Genomic DNA, 18,312 nt, shown 5'->3' on the forward strand with positions numbered 1-18,312 from the left:
TGTTGTGCACACGTTTTTGTTTACCAAATAACTCAATAATATTTTTTTTATATTGAGTAATGTCGTTCTTTGTTTTCATGGTGTAAGGTACAGGTAGTGTGCATATTTTTTAAGTACTATTTCACGAATGGAAAAATAAGTGCTTACATATAATTGGAAAGCAAATGTGAACCACACTTTTTATTAATAACAAACACATTCTAATGTCTTCATGTAGCCCACTTAATTAGAGCCATTTATCAAGTCGACATTGCCTGGTTTTCCAAAATGGAATGACATTTTACGCATCTGCAATCAAAATTAATCAATTCCTCAATACATCAATATTTCCAGGAAATAGATGTAGCTCGTATTGTGCCAATAAAGCAATGCATCTGAAAAAATATATCATTATTAAGAGAACAAGGGTCCTCAGGGAATTCAATAAACAAACAAATAAACTTATAGACCACAATCAGTACTATAGTCCAGTTTCCAGGCCCAGCCGGGCAAGGAATGTTTAATTTAGACTTAAAAGGAATTTGATTGACCTAAAGAGGGTCACATACAAACATTTAGATAGGGCACAATCCTGTACCTATCCCAAGAATTAGAAAGACCATAGGATAAGGAAAGTAAGTGAATCAAAAGGAAAGTTTTTTACAGGCAAAAAGAGTTTTGGAGCCAACTGTCGCTTGCGAATTAATAATCAATTACAGCAAGTTTCGACATACAGTGTGTATAGAATAATATACAAATGGATTTCCTGCAACACTGTTTTAAGCGTCAACGTTTCTATCCCCTGGCTCCTAATGAACCGGGATCATCATCAGGACTGTATTAATCACTGCCTGTTTCCATTACGAACGCCTGCCAAGTCTCTAAGGTTGTCTTGGTCAGGCGCTGTTGGGCGTTAGGGGTACTGCGAAGTGCCCAGGATTTGAAGGTGCCTTGTCTTAGATGAATTCATTTGAAAAGGCCGTAGGTTCACGAGTCTTCCTTATTAGTTGGGCTCGGATGTAGGAGTGCGTTGTTCCTTGGGTTATGTAACCGCTTTAATACAGCGGTCTCGGATGCTTACTCCGCAGTTTGCTCGATGGTGGGTTGAAGGTGGAGACACGACGGTCTCTCTCCTCTTCTCTGTCAGCGTGGATCCGCTGCTCCAGTGGTTTGAAAATATTCCTTGGACTGCTTGAAAAGGTGCTAACAGTCTGGAAAATACGGTCTTAAATACACTTACAATACCGCTTGTATCAGACATGTTTAAGATACAACAACATTTCTGAGAAATGTATAGGGCAGTTTGTAGTTAAAAGGGCATGCAGCTCGACAGAAGTCCTTGCGACTTGTAGATCATAGGTCTCTTTGGCCGAGGTCAGTGGTACCGTTTTTTGCAAAAGAATGGCTTTCATTCTTCTTAGAGTATCAATTTGTATAGAAGAGATGTTCAGTGAAGGCCAAAGTGGCGACTCCCTGACTAACTTGGTTTTTGGAAACAATACTTGCATACAGCAAGTGACCCTGGATGACACAGTTACTAGATATGGTATTCCTGGCAACATGCCACAACATCTGTGTTCGTTCAACATGAGGTAACTTCCATTTGAAAGCTGTCCAAAAATGGATCAATCACTGCAGCTGGTGAATCTTGCAGGTGGCAGGATAAATTATTAGAGGAACCATTGAAGGCCCTGTATAGGTTTATACCCTGACAAAGGAGAGAACCGCTTAGTGCGTTTTCACTGTTTGAACCGCTAAGAAACACTTCTCGTCCCCCACTCCAACATCTGTGTGTGTATGGTAATTCTCAGGATGTCTTGATGTATTCTTAACCCGACCTTTCATATGTGCCTGTTGGTATATGTTTTAGGCTATACTGAGAATGGAAAATTGTAACAGGCAGAGTGATTGTTCCATGTATAATCCATTCAGTAGCTGTTTTCTCTGCTACCGTAAATGGCAATCTTTCCAGTTTTTCAATGCTCAGCACCATATAGTCTGCTCCCTTCTGTGCCAGTTTCATCTGATTATCAGTGAGATTGAATTCTGAAAACAGTGACATAGTATTGATTAAAAGGCAAGGCACATAGCCTGAATTAAGGTTTTGCAACGTCCAGCCCAGTAGCTTGATAGAAAGTAGTTGCGACTGACTATGTTGCAGCATGACCAAGTCCTGTTCCATGATGTCTATGGCAGAAGACACTATGCTGTCCAATGAATATATCCTGGACGACAGAATCATTAACCCATTGTCAACCACAGAGAGAGTTTTCTCTAAATTAATACAATCAATTTCTTGTATTCGTTCTGAAGTCTCTGCTTGTGTAATCTTCCATGCTTCATTATAAGCAGCATAGATACTGGCATATATAAAACGATTTTGATGCTGTTTTCTTGGTCCTAGCAAGAATTCACTAAGATCAGTGCCATCTTTAGGTAAAGATAAGTGTTGCTTTACATCCTTAAGTGTAGATCTTTGTATCCAATCAAGGCAGAGCTTCCCTACACTGTATGTTGTTACTATTCATGGATGCTGTTTCTGAATGTATCTTGGGTCTGGCCTGTTGAATGTGAAACCCTGTGTTTTGTTCAGTATATCTACCTTGACAGTTGTTTGTGTCTTTGGGCCAGATCAACCATTTATTCCAATCTGGATCTGTTCTGTTGTGATGCAAAGTAGTATGTACGTCAACCTCCCCCTCTGAAGTGTTAGTACTATCAGATGTAGGTTTAGGTATGGACGGATTGTTCATGTCTTTGATCTTGGCTAACCCAAGGCAAGACGTTTGTTGGACAGTGTCATTCAAAAACATAATTTGCTCAGGGATGATGCAGGCTCTAAATAAAGCTCCTAGCCCCTGTACCTGCCAATATTTTGTACCCCAGACAGTTTTTGTCTCAATGTTGTCTTCCCAAAAGTTGAAACCTAGTTTAGACAGTTGGGCATAAAATGCTGCAGAATAAATCTGTTTGGTATTTGTTAACATATTTTTCAGTCCCGTTTTGTTTACATGTCTAAAGTAAAATGATTCTGGATTGGATACATTGAACCCTGATAAGTATGGAAATTCCATAGCAAAAGTTCTTGAGCTACCGTTTGGTGGCTTAGGACAATGTTCCCATTGATTATACATTATTACATTTTTAGGATTTGCAGATTTGTGCAAGAAATGATGACCATAATGATTATAACAATACATTTGTTCATAGTCTGATGAACCTTTTAAATATTCATGATTTGTAAACACTGCAGACATTTCTAGGTCTGACATCATATTATTAATAGTCTTGAAGTCCCAATCATAAGGAAAGGTACTAGATGAAACAAAGTCACCTAATGAAATCTTGAATAAGTGTGGAATCTTCAACAGCTCCGACGGTCCAAAAATGTAATAATCTGTTTTGTCCCAGCTATACCACCAGGTATAGGAACGGCTTTGATGTTCACTGATGACAAGTCTCTTTGTTCACAATGGGATGATTTGTGCGGCTTGAGGAGTAAGTTGGCGTTCTTACTAGCTGTGTCCATTTTGACATATCATCTATTTACCAGAGTCACCCAAAGTAGTGGTGAAACCAGATAAGTCTTTTCCAGGTGATGAAAAAGGTCTGTTGCTTGTTCTTTGAACGTTCTTTGTGCTTGTGTTGTTTCAGGTTTGCTGGGATCCTCAGAAAACGTATCAAAGTTAATGAAATAGCCAGAGGCAGTTCTGTCAATTGTTGGGATTGATCACTTGTTACTTTATTGTAGACAGGTGCTACTTCGTTGTAGGCAGGTGTTTCTTGACAAACTGTTATTTGAGTCTCAAGAGGTACAAGTTCCATAGCTTTGTTGCATAGTCCTTCTTTTCGCACTGCAGATTCCTCAAAGGTGATGAGTCTCTCAGCTTGAACCTCTTGGATTGTAGCTAGAGCTGGGCGTCTGCTACTTGGTCGGAGTCCACTAGGCCTACTGCTTACTATCGGCCACATAGTGTGGTTTAATCGGGTCAATGGACATAAACCTGTTCTCCTTTTTACTAGCAAGGGGCGGCAGTAAAACTGTTCTTGAACCGTGGATTGCTAGGACAGGTACTGGTTGTCTGTAAGAAGGCCCAAATTCCTTCTTGTCCACGATCTTCTCTCTGACTAGATCACCAAGCTTTGGTATCCCTTGCTGGGACGGTCGGTTTTTCCTCAGTGGTGGTTGGCTTCAGGAACACGTTGCTTTATTTCGTTCTTAGTTCATTTAAGTCCTGTAAAACAGCCAAACAATCTTTGATATCAAATGCTTTTTGTTCCACCACTGATGTCTGACAATCAATGTCCGCGACCAACATTCGTGTCCCAAAAAGGACATCATATGGAGTGATACCCCTTAGAGAACTTCTTGGCAAGGTATTAAGACTACGTTGGACACTTATTAGATGACCCACCGGTCACCCAAACCTAATACCCTAGCTGTTATAGATTGCTTTATGTCCTGTTTTTTTCTCTGCACAACCGAATTTCCCTCAGGATGGAATGGACTAAAATACCCCAATGCAACAACCAAATTGTAAGCTCAAGAGCTAAACGCAGGTCCCTGGTCAGAATGTAGCGTGCCGATTGCGTATGTGCCGATAAAGACTCACAAAACAGTTCGAGCATCAGCCAAGCGCTGAGGCCACATCCAAATGAACCTTGTCGTAATATTTGTGGAAGCGCATTGATACACAGGGACGTCTGCATGTAGAAAGTCTAATGCTGTCTAACAATGGTGTCTGTACTGGGCTGGCTATGCTATAGTCAGGTATCTGGTGGTGTTATGTGCTCTCTATTGCAGTCTATGCAGTCAATGACAAACATATGAATGTGAGCATTCATTCCTGGCAACCAGTATGTCTCTTTTACAGTTAATATTGTGTTAGAGATCCCTTTATGTAGCAGACCCTCTCCCAAATGTGCTTCGTATATTAAAGCTACTCTACATCTCCTGTTTGGAATTACCCTATCCCCCACTCCAGGGATTCGAGCAAAAGGAATGCTGTTTGCATCAATTATATATGAGTGTTTGAGTGGAAATCTATTAGGTAACACTGCCCGCTGCCCTTGCATGTAGCACTGACAGTCAGCATTATTTCGCTGTCTATTTTCGTTTTTCAATGAGTGATTGCAGCTACGGAAGCTGTTTGCACAGCTGCCTTCGTGGTTTCATCAGCCAATGAATTCCCTTCAAAGTGAACGCCATCACTTGATGACTCAGCGTATATATCACGTGAGAGTTTTGCATTCCTTCTCTTAACTGAACTACTTGTTCTGAAAGCGTTTTCTGCTTGATTGTGCCACCTTTTGTATCTTTGAAACTGTTTTGAAGCCAATTCTGTAAATATTCATTGGAACATTGAACACAATAAATCAAATCGCACACTATGAGTGTGGGGAATTCGTAGAGAGGTTTAACCCTTTCTGCCTAATTTAGAATGTAAGTTCTTCCGAAATTCAGGAAACCTAGCATTGACTAAGTTTTTCAGCTTTTTTAGTGGTTAGAGCAGCGCACACTTTTCAAAAAAATTGGCTGCCAGGCTTTTGCCTTCACTTGATAATTAATATCCTAGGAAAAGGACGTTGAGATGGGCAATTCTTGATTTCTTAAAATTGAATTTGTACCCTTCAGAGGAGAAGCCCAGTATAATGGTGTTCACCCTGTTCAAGTGCCTACCCAAGTCATCGTCTGTCAGATAGATGTCATCAACATATGACAATGTCTCGCCATCATAAATTTGTAGTAACTCTATTACCCTTGCTGAGAATAACCCAGGTCTATTCTTAAATCCCTGAGGGAGACGACAGAAGTGACTCTGTGTCCCCATAATTGAGAAAGCGGTCTAATACCTACTTTCTGGTGCAATGTTTTGACAAAAGAAACTGTTAGAAATATCTAATGTGCCTACACTATTTCTATGAGCAAGTAAATGAATGTGTATGTAACTGTATAGAATAGTACGTACCTGTATGATTGACAGTATGGGTGAAAGTGTAGTTGTGTGAGTAGTACTATGGGTGACTCACTCCGTGTGTGAGTGCTTGTATGGGCATATGAGTGGATATGTCAATGGCTGTATTGGTGACTGAGCGGGTGTATGAGTGGCAGTATGGGAGAGCAAGTGGATATGTGTGTATATCTATGAATTAGTGAGCGACTGTGTAAATACTGGTATAGCTCTGTTAATGGGTTTGTGAATGGCTGTATGGGAGTGGCAGTGGGTGTTTACAAGTTTCTATAGGGGTGTGATTGGGGGCATCAGAGATTGTGTGGATGATGTCATCAGTGATGTCATTAGAGAAATCATCAGTGATGTCATCAGTGATGTCACTGACCATGTCATGAGTGATGTAATATGTGAGGTCATAAGCAGTGCATTGCGGGGGCGCAAGTTATGTTTAACTCTGCTAACTATAACCGCTGAATTTCTCTGGTTTTGTATCAGTGAAATGTCAGCCTAACTATAAAGTCCCTGTAACTGTTGGACTTGGCCCTTTTTGCAGGGTCATCCCTGAACTTTTTGCCTTCTTCCTAGCCTTTTGTTTTAACAAGGTGTTGGTGGTTTTAGGACTCTGGGCACTTTTGCACTGTTTAGCAGTGCAAAGCTCATGTGCTCTTTGCCCTTCATAGGCTAACATTGGGAACAACCCCACTTATAGGATAACTCCTAAATGTAAGAAAAATAAGAATGTCATGTTTGGTATGTGTGGAATGGAAATAATTATTGCTGTGCAATGGTGTGCGCAGATTCATTTTCACTATTTTAAGAATGCCACTTTTAGAAGTTGGCATTTCTGTGTTCTGTGTGCCCGCCTGCATGTCTGGTTCTAGAAGTGACCGGGGCTGGTGAGGTGTGGGTGATTCCAGGGAGGGCAGGGTGAGTCAGTGTCAGGCTGAATAGGAGATCTGCAATTGGATTAGTGGGCGGAGAAGTCCCCTGTCCCTGAATAGGTCGGTGGCTGCCCTGTACAATGCTGGATACAACTCCCTGTGGTGTGTCTGATTACCAAACCCCAGCTCACAAAGGGAGGAGGGAAGCCTGGTAAAGAAAGTGCTCTACACTCCCCAAAACCAGCTGGGACTGGTTTCTCCAAAGACCCTTTCAGAAGCTTCTAGAAGGGGGCAGACAAAGAAGAAGTATAATATAAATAGACGGGCTGTGACCCCATGTGTTGGGTGTGCTTACTTTGAGGGGACACTCTGCCAGGAGGAACTGTCGTGGGACCCAGCTTCTGGCCCCTGAGGCTCCCTGCGTGCACCAAGGACTCTTGATTTTTGCTGGTCCAATGAAAACTCCGCTAGAGCAGAGGCTGCTGTACTTTGGGATCGCCATCCTCGCTGTGTTTGACTGTCCCCCGTGATTGCTATGCTGCTGGGAAGAGCTGCCCTGAGGTCTGCTGACCTCTGCTCAACCCTGACTGCATTCCTGGACTCTAGCACCTTGTGAGCAATGTTCCCTCTAATTTATTTCCTCTGAGTGCGGCACTATAAGGTCTTTGTGCGCTGCAGCCAAGGCTATGTGCGCCAGGAGCCAGACTGCATGTGTGGGTTCAGCATCTAAAGAAAGGGGCGCGGCCAACATTAAAGTGAAAATGCCTATGGGGCGCCTTTACACAAAGTGTAATAAAAATAAAGAAAAAAAAAAAACTTTTGTAGTGCACCCGCTGAAGTGAAAGTGGTTGTGCTGTGAATTAAATAAATAAATAAGAGCAACCTCTAAAGTGAAAGCGTCCTGCGTTGTAAATTAAATAAATAAATAAGCACAGCTGCTAATTTGAAAGAGGACAGCGCCGTAAATTTAATAAATAAGCCCAGCCGCTATAGTTAAAACAGACTGCACTGGAAATGAAAAAATATATGAGTAAATGACATGATATGAAAGGTGGCGGCGTGCTGCGACATCGTGTGTGAAATAGGGAAGATCATTAAAGAAAACAGTGCTCATCCACTAGATAAAGCAGACCGTGTAACAACACAAGTAAAAAGTCCACTCATTATGGGAGGATACAAATGCAGACAAGGCGGTACGAGGGACTACTAAGCCTATTAACAAATGAAAAGCAACAATTTTGAAATGACAGTAACAGGAGCCAATTGAAAAGTTGGCCAGGTAAAGCTTAGAAAAAAACAGATTTAAAAAAAAAAACAAGCTATGTTTTATAAAAAAGAATTCTGGTGAAACTCTTTACAATAAATAATTTTTCTTTTACATAAATGTGCTTTATGATAGAGCACTAAATGAACTTTGCTTGGTGGTCCAGCTACATCAGTTTAATAAATTTATACAAGCTTCATTATAACAAAACGGAATGGCAAAAGAAAAGACGATAAAAATACTTTCATGGAATGTTAACGGTTTGAGGACTCCCAAGAGAAGAAGAAGAATTTTGGAGTATTTGAAAGAGGTAGAAAGTGAGATAATTATTCTTCAAGAAACTCACTTAATAAAATCAGAGTGGTCTCAAATTGTGAAAAACCTACACTGGATTGGCTCAAGCATTCATACTTCACAAGACTGCAATATAAAAGGAGTAGCAATCATCATAAAAAAATCACTGAATGCTAAACTGGAATCAGAAGAGGTTGATAAAAAGGGAAGATGGGCAATGGCCAAAATTAGAATATTAGGCTCCACACTTATGATAGCAGGATATTATGGCCCAAATATTGACGACCCGGCGACACTTAAGAAATTATACTCAGAATTAATAACATCCACTGCCCCAGTAATCTTAGGAGGAGACTATAACATAATATTAGATCCGACCGTAGATAGGCAACCTCCGTCTAAACAAAGGAATTCACCGAAGATGAGGGAATGGTTGGGGATTTTCAAAAGAGATTTAAACATGGACGACATGTGGAAACAAAAAGGGGAAAAAACATACCCGTTTACATTCCACAATAAAAAATTAGGACATAAATCCAGGATAGATTTTTTCTTAATAAGCAACTCACTTCGAGATAGGTCAAAAGCATCGAGCATCATTCAGCTCACTTATCGGATCATTCGGCTGTCCAATTAAAAATCTTATTTACACAAAGTCTAACTCCGACTAGATGGACCCTGGATCGATCAATTCTAACAACGGATGAAAGTGTGGATCAACTGCTAAGATCGACAACTAATTACTTTGCAGATAATGGTGAAGAATCCTCTGAAAGAATTAAATGGGACACGTACAAAGCAGTGATAAGAGGACACTTACTTAGTCTGGGTGCACATAAAAATAAGGGAAGAAAAACCGACATAAAAAAATTGGAGTCAGAAATTAAGGAAACAGAATCACAACTGGGAGCCAGCCCGTCACTGACTTCTAAAGAAAAACTAACTGAGAGGTTATGTAAGTTAAAAGAGACCCTAACAGATTACTTGGAGAATATAGTACAAGAGAAATGGGAGAACAGTAAATTGGCTAAACACGAATATGGGGAAGGATGCGGGAAAATGTTAGCGTGGAAGTTGAAAACAGACCAGACAAGGAATATTATATTATCCGTGTATACCAAAGACCAATCAGCATTATGTGAAGACGACTCTGAGATTAGACAAGAATTTGCAGATTTCTTTTCTACAATATATAAAGAGGATATAAATCCATCAACTGAGTCAATTAAGGAATATCTAGAAGGAATAATAATGCCAAATCTAACAGAAGAGGAAATCGTTTCCTTAAATATCGATATAACATCTGAAGAAGTTAGATCTGCAATAGGAAGCCTAAAGAAGGGTAAAGCGGCAGGTCCTGATGCCCTACCCAACGAATTCTACATTGCTTTAAAAGAACCTTTAACTGAGCACTTGACAAAAGTCATGAATAAGATATACATGGAGCATGAAAAAATCCCTGATTCGTGGAACGACGCCACAATAAGTCTCATATTAAAACCGGGGAAAAATCCAAAAACCTGTGAGTCTTACAGACCAATATCTCTACTTAATTTTGACTATAAATTATTTATGAACATAATAGCAAAAAGATTATCAAAGCTAATGCCGAACCTGATCGATCGGGACCAGAAGGGTTTCATAAAGGGCAGACAAATTCAAGAAATAACACATGAATTAATTGCGACAATAGATGTCGCTATATCAGAACAGTTACCCCTCGCGATCATCACTTATGATGCGGCAAAAGCCTTTGATCGCGTAAACTGGCAATTTTTAAACAATGTCATAGAAAAAAATAACTTGGGAAGTAATTTTAGTCACATGGTGAAGGAAATTTACTCAAACCCTAGAGCAAATATATTAGTGAACAGGAGTTTGACAAGTAACATCACTATTCAGAGGGGTACGAGGCAAGGCTGCCCCTTGTCGCCACTACTTTTCAATTTATATATTGAACTGTTAGCTTGCTCAATTAGAAACCATATCAAAATAACACCTTTTAAATACAAAAATTGGGAAAAAAAGTGGCCTTATATGCAGATGACCTTATGGTGTTCACAGATAACTACAATAACTCAGAATTACCAATTAAGGAATTAATGAATAACTTTGGCAGGGTCTCAGGCTATTTAATAAATATTAATAAAACAGAGGCAATGAGTTGGAACTGTACGACAAAACCTGCCTTCTCAAAGGAAAAAATAAGATACTTAGGGATCATGCTAACTGAAGATCTGAATAAAATTCCCCAATTAAATTTAAATATAGTAGCAAAAGAAATGAGAAGTCTTCTTAAAACATGGTCTGGTCTACCACTAAACTTTTTGGGTAAATCAAACGCAGTAAAAATGACCATCATCCCCAAATTTACATACCTTTTTAATACAATTCCGTTGGAGTTTAATAAAGCTGCCCTAAAGAAAATACAAGGAGAATTATCCAGTTTTATTTGGTCGAAAAAAAGCACAAGAATTGCTTGGAACAAACTCAGGAGAAGGAAGAATCAAGGGGGCATTGCAAGTCCAGACATTATTGAGTATTGCAGGGCTTTTCAGTTTAAAAATTTCAGAACGTTACTAATGAAACACGGTAATTTCCCAAGTTTCCTTCAACATATCACAAATGGAGAAGACTATTTCCTTTTCAAATTTGGCCATCCAAAATTTTTTAAGAAAGTAAAATTGAAGCTATTAACTAATGCGGTCAAACTATGGACGCAATTTAGAAGTATTTTGAGGATCCCATACTACAGCAATATGGCCCCAATTTGGGACTCACCCGGAACACCAGAATGCCTCAAAGATGCATTATCCAGTGTAATTAGACAGCTAGGTTTTGAAAAATGGGGACAACTTTTATGTGAAAATGAATTAATATCATGGGAACATCTACATATAATAACGGAAGGGAAAGTGTCGAAGTTTAAATATTACCAACTGAAGAGTTGGACTAATGCTATCCCGAGAGAAACAACAGACCCAGGAAACTTTGAAAAGGAAATGACAAAGGAAGCCATAATAACAAAAGAAATATCAAAATGGTATTGGGCGTTAATTGAAGCTGGAGAAGAAGATCAATCAATATCGGAAAAAATATGGAGAAGAGAGTTTACCAACGAAAAAATCGATTTAAAGATGATGTGGAAAAAATCCTCTGAACTATGTTGGGAGTGTGTAAAACCCGCTGCTCTAAAAAGAAATCATCTGTTCTCAATACATAGAGCGTATTGGACTCCAAAGAGATTATCAAGGTTCAAAGGCGCATCAATAAAGGCCTGCAGTAAATGTGGCGAAGAAAAGGCAGATGATACCCATATGTTTCAACATTGCCCGGGGCTTGCGCAATTTTGGCAAGAAATTGGTAAGACCCTCTCGGCTCTAATGAGAAACCCAATAACTGTAAGTACCTCTTTAATTATTTTCGGGATCGCTTCAAACACCATTAGATTAAGTAAACCTCAGGAAAAGCTAATGTTTACACTGATATTATTGGCACGTAGAGAGATCTGTATAAACTGGATAAAACCGACACCTCCAACATATGAGGACTGGTTAAACTCTGTAATCAGGGTATGCAGGTTGGATAGGAAAGGGAATAGTACAAAAAGAATGCAGTATTGGGATATATGGGTAAATTTTTTTACACCTGAGTAATTATCAAGACCCTTATTCTTGTGTCTTGATCAGTGCTTCTCTTTTTTTCCTTTTTGTTCTTCTTTTTTCTTTTTTTTTCTTTTTTTTGTTTCTTGTTTACCAATGATTAAAGCGGAGACAATAATCTCCTGGCAGGAATGGATTTCTGCCGAGTAGCTCTAGGGCTAGCTCATCACAGATCCTTGGAATTATTGTGTTGGATAAGGGTGAAATGGAGAAGTTTGACGGGTCTTGAGAAAAAACTGGGAAACTCCCCTTGGGATACTTAGCAGAGATCCGGGGCAGTGAAGGCATATAACTCGAACAGACCGTCAATTCCCCCGAACACCTTATTATTCACATTCTTACCGCAATATGAGGTTTAAAAAAAAAAAAAAAAAAGCTTCATTATAACAGATAACATGTCACCTCACCTGGATCAAACACAGAAACGCCTTCAAGCTGTTCCACCTGTGGCTTCTATTTCAGCTATTCTAGTGCTACATTGTAGTATTCTTTCCATATCAATTTTTTGTGTATTCTCTGGAACTTAGAATGCTTTGTTGGTGAATATTCCTGATATTGCCAGTTGCTGCCTTGTAGCTGATGGTTGGGGTGTTAAGAATAAACTCACCTTTAAGATATAACTTTTACTAGTATTTCTTTACAACTTTTCACATGGCAATGGTCTTGGAGCTGCGTGACAGTGGTCTTGGTCTTGGCGAGCGCCTATCCATTGATAATTTTTGGCATCCTCACTTCACCTACTTTGTTATAGATAGGGTATTTATTTTATTTATAAAGTTTTATATAGCACTTTATTTAGGTGCCCCCTGCCTAGGAAAATATGAATTTCGCATTGTGTAATGTAACTGATGCTCATGTAAAGCGCACTGTTACCTGGCGCAATACAAAACTGCACACAAACAAAATGCCTATAACTACTTGCAAGGATAACCATAATTTAGAACTTCGGGTACTTCAACTCCTTAACAAACTGTCTGTTACTTCTCAAACCTGCGATTGGAAAGAGCTGTTTACTCAAATGTGTCTGGTCTGCAACTTGGTAAATAAGCCTTGTCAATCATGTACCAATACCAGGTCTTTGTTCTAGGGGAAACACTGAAAAAACAAGCATCTGCAATGCAATAGGTCTCGCATTTAAGCAAGTTTGTGCTATAGGCATTGTAAATGACAACGCCTTCTATGTTGACTTCTCAGAATCCATTACATTGATGTACTATTAATTATATAGATGATTGTATCCGGACTGAGATTACCATTTCTGAGAATGTTTCAACACTGAAAGTAGTAAGTACCAGACTAAATGTTAGCGTAAGGAATATTGTTATGTGTGCTTAGTTAAGGGGTTTGGTTTAAGTGAAGGGTAGAGTTAAGGTTAGAATTTGGTTGTAGATCCACTTATTTATTTATTTACACTTATAACTAAAAGAAGTGCAGCAAGTTCAAAAGCATGATGTGTGTTTTACACTTTGCGCTTTTAAACTTGATGCATGTTTTTTGTTAATGGAGTGTGGCTGGGGGCTCATTGAGGGCCTTTGTGAACATATTTCTGTTAATTGCAGCGCATGACAGTGCTGCGATTAACAGGATTACTTTCACAAAGGTCCAGAAAAAGCCCACAGCCGCACTCCATAAGACATGCATCAAGTTCAAAAGCACGACGTGTAAAACACACGCCGTTGTTTGTAAACTTGCTGCATTTCATTTCCTCATAGAGTGCGGCTGCGGGCTGTATCTGGGCCTTTGGGAAAGTATTCCTGTTAATCGCAGCACTGTCATGCGCTGCAATTAGCAGAAATATTTCCAACAATGGCCCACAATCAGCCCCCAGCTGTGCTCCATTAAGAAAACAAATACAGCAAGTTCTGGAGCTTCTTGATGCTGAATGCGTGGACAGGTTGCTATTAAAAGGAAACTTACCTGACACTCCCGGCAACGCGACCACTCTCTCAGGTGATCTGCTGTGTGTGTGCTTCATATAGGACACTGCGCGCTCCGTCTATAAGAGGTGCTCGCAGGCGCGCACACTACTGGGAACATAGCTTGTGAGCGCTATATTCTAATTACCTGAGGGAATCCCGGCATGTGGGATTCCCCCTTGGCTGCCTACGGAAGAGCGGGAGCCCACCTCATGTATGGACACCTTTTTAAACTGGAGCAGGTTCCCACCCCACTTTTGAGCCACATTTATGATTTTGCCGAGCGGGTGCCCACCCCGCATTGCGGTGGTCAGAAGAGAGGTAGCCCAGCCAGCAGTTGTGCTGCATTTGGGTTCCTGAAAGAACGGGAGCTCACCCAGCTTTTATGCTTTTTTTCGGCAGGTGCCCGCCACCCCTCCTTTTGAAACACCACATGATCGCTTTCGCCGCACGGGACCTGAATACGCTGTGAGGCGCGGTGCAGGAAAAGTCTTTGTGCCCGTAATAACCGCCTCCGGCCTGGGAGCCAAGAAAGCACTGAGCTGCCTTCCCCTGCCGCTGACCCAGAGTCTGCCAACTTCAGATTGGGGTCGCTTTGGGATTGGGAGCCAGCGCCCGGCGTTGCTCAGCAACAAGGGGGCCCGCCTATCAGAGAAGCCACCGAAATAGGGACCCGAAAGTGGGGCTCTCGTGAGTCAGAGAGAGCCCTGCAGCCACGAGAAGCCAGAGCAGTACCTATTCCAGCAGTGCGCCTCCAGCCAGCAAGAGAAGTGGAGCTGCCTGAGGACAGAGCGGAGACCAGAGCAGTGCGAGAAGAGTCCCGGTGAGTGTGGCCTCTGGGAAGTGTCGAGAGTGCCGGAAGTGGCACCAGAAGCTCCCATGTCTGCACAGCGGTGCTGCAGATGCAGGCCGCTGCACCGTTGGGGCATTTTTCTCCAACTTACACAGTAGGGTAGGTTTTCCTTTAGAGTCCGGAGGGGGACTCCAATGTGCCAAAGCATTTCTCATAGCTGCACCGCCGAAGCAGGCAGCTGCAATGTTTGGGTAATTTACTTTCTAAGGCCCGGAGTGGGGCTTGAAATTCCACATTGCGGTGCCATTCTTCTTCCCATTGGACACAGCTGCATGGCAGAAGCGGGTGGCTGCAACGCTGGACAAACCTTTCTTTTAGAGTCCCCGAGTTGGGGGCTCCCCAGGCACAGTGGCACCAGAAGCTAATCTGCAAAGTAGGGCCCTTACTTTGGTGTGCTCTGAGGGCGCAAGCCCCTAAGGTGATGTTTACTCTCATTTCCAGGGATGTGACTATTATGTGTGCACTACTTTGCTGATGGTCATGCCTAATGTATTTTTATGCCTAATGATGTTGCATTTATGCTTATGAGGTTGCCTAATGTCATACTATGATGCTTGCATCCCACGCCTGATCTGATGTGTTTTTGCCTAATGTGCTCATGCTAATTGGATTTATGCCTAAGGTGGTATAATGCTGGGTTCACTATTTCACTAGTAGCTACTTACCGTTATATTTTTATTACTGGCTGTTACATATGTATTTCTGGTGGTTTTGCATTTACTGGTTATGCTTGTGATGGTTTGGCAGCGACCCGATTGGCACTGCCCTGTACATAGTCCCCCGGTGCTAGTTGGCACAGTGTATATATATCTGTGATTGTGATTCTAATATATTTTACATAATACAAAGGCTATTTTAATATAACCTTGTGGGGAATCTCTTTTGTAGTGTGCCTAGTGCATAGCGGCAGTGTGTGTGTGTTGCGCCAACACTTTACACATTGCCTCTGGGATAAGCCTAACTGCTCATGCTAAGCTACCAAGGGGATGAGAAGGGGTTGTCCAGTTTTTTCAGTGAAGATAAATATATATATATATATATATCTTCACTGAAAAACCATAGGTTTCACACACGTTATAGTGAGGAATTAGCATTTAAAAAACCTTAGAAATTCAATAAAAACCATAGGTTTCACACATGTTATAGTATATATATATATATACACATGTTTGTGGTAACAGGGCAGAGAGACCCAGGTCTATTATAAGATGAGATTATTGTTGTTCCCTTTCATTAGCATTCGCCATCAGCACAAATACACTCACTGTATATTTAAGGATAGACAATTTTTAATGAAGTGGCCAATTATGTCTTGGTAAATATTTATTTCTGCTGAAGACCATAGTTCAAGGAGTTTTCAAACGAGCTTCATGCACTTATGAAAACAGAGCGAAATTGTCTTTGGTCAGGCCAAATGACTAATATACTCTTTGACATTGACTACAAACACAAAATAATGCTCTACTTGTGCACCAAGTCTACACATTTCATTTTTCATAAAACCTTGTACCACCATGATTCAAAAAGGCCTTTGTCCCAGTGAGGGCTCAAGGTTTTCACAAACCTAGATGTCTTAAATGATGAGGCTGCTTGACTCCTTGATGCATGCAACTCAACATGGCTGTCCCATCCTTGAAAGAGGCAGAGACAGATTGTCCCTGAATTTGCATGAAATAATTTGTTGTCCCACTTGACTCCCAGAGTGAACACAAATTCCATTTAACATAGCTGAATACCTTTATTGAGAACTACAGTCTTACATTCTCTTAGGCAGATTTACGAGCTCCATTTACGCCGCCGTTGCATCACTTCTGTGACGCAGCAGCAGAGTAAACCATGCGCCACGTTGCACCTTATTTACAACGTGAAGCATCTAGGGAGATGCATCACGGTGTGAAGCCTTGCGCCACATGAAACCTGCCTTAGGTTTCATGTGGGCATTCCGACGAAGGGTGGGTGTTCCGTTGCAGGAACGCCTCGTAAACATGGCGCTGTGACACTGCGTCACTTTTATGTACATGCTACGTCAAATCCCTGCACCTGCTTGGCGTAAGGAGTGACGCAGCATGTTAGGCATAGGGCGCTCATGAGCATTGCTGGAGCCGCGTTGCGCTTGCAACACGACTCCAGCAATGCGCCGCCCTTTATGCCACAGTATGCGACATGCATCACCCTATCCTTGCGCCACGGTGTGGCGCATTATAAATGCGCCGCATTCGTGGTGGCACAGGGAGGGAATTGTGTGTCGCATCTTTTCTGATGCATCCCTGCTGATTTGCAGAGATGCGCCAGAACTCGTAATTCTGCCCCATTATATTTTAGGGCACATGCAACAGCTCAAGTAATTTATGCCACCCATAGCTAGTCCATAAATGAATAATAGAGGGATGTGCCTATTTTCTTTGTATGTAGTAAATTCCTTTGTGATATCCATTTGCATTCAAAGATGCAAATCAGACCCTTAGCCCAATAGCCACAGCTCTGCTGTAAAATAAGTTGTGTAGATCCTACAACAACTTAGAGGACAAAAGCACATTCTGCACTGATCCATATGAGTCCGAAAGGTCACACAATTAAGTGTAAAACAACATACATCAAATAGAAAAAAATGTAGTACTTTTGAATTGAAAAATAATAACATCTCTTATCAGTGCATTCAGGAAAGATTGCTAGGCAGTCAAATGCCAACACATTTTAAGATGTCTTCTACATTTAACAAGAGAGTTATAGCAAGAAGTGAAATTTGTGGATTGCTAATGTGGATCTTATCTTATCATGGGAAAGAGTCCTATATATATTTTGCACCAGAAGGCTATCCCATGCGACATTGAAAGTCCTTCAATGGAGCTTCAATAGAATTTATTTTCAGAACGGATCTTGTTCTTCCTGCTATTCTTTTTTGATGCCAAAAGTTCAAAATATCCCTTCAATAAAATGCACAGCCAAACACTTTTTGTTCTAGTAGCAAGGCATTAATCCAGGAAATCAAACGAAAATGACAAAAAAATGTTCAACTTTAGATCTTTTACTTTTTTCAGGATATCATACGGTGTCCAACTACAATTTAATGTCTGCTGTGATGTTCTCTGCATATAAATTATGTTTGTTTCCTCACTGTGCATCATAATGGTTCTTCAATGTATCCCTGCATATGAATAATATTTTGATTTGAGTTGATGGCTCTATTCTCATCCTTACTGACTACTCTGTGACCGTAGAGCAAACAGTTAATTGAAATGTAACCCCCCTGGAGTAACCAGTATTCAAGCATTCAAGATGCTGGAAACAGGTGGAACATTTCGCTTTTATTACCCATTTGTGCTACAACCACATAATATGAGTTTAGGACCTAGTGGTATACTAGCGCTATAAATTCATCCACTGGATAATACCACGATAAAGTCCTTGCTCGTTGGATAAAACAAGTGTCACTTGGGAAAGCCCAAATTAAAGGAACGTTATGAACTTTTGGCAGCAAATTACCAGATTCAAGATAAATTAAACAAAGA

At 40.8% G+C, this 18,312-nt stretch overlaps 1 protein-coding gene across 1 annotated transcript in view; it reads right to left on the minus strand.

The window, feature by feature from the left end:
• Nucleotides 1-18,312, minus strand: part of CSMD3 (CUB and Sushi multiple domains 3) — a 2,596,150-nt gene that overhangs the window by 1,206,002 nt on the left and 1,371,836 nt on the right. The gene's annotated exons all lie outside the window — the stretch shown is intronic.

Source organism: Lissotriton vulgaris, chromosome 4_1, assembly GCF_964263255.1.
Source record: "Lissotriton vulgaris chromosome 4_1, aLisVul1.2, whole genome shotgun sequence".
NCBI lineage: Eukaryota > Metazoa > Chordata > Amphibia > Caudata > Salamandridae > Lissotriton > Lissotriton vulgaris.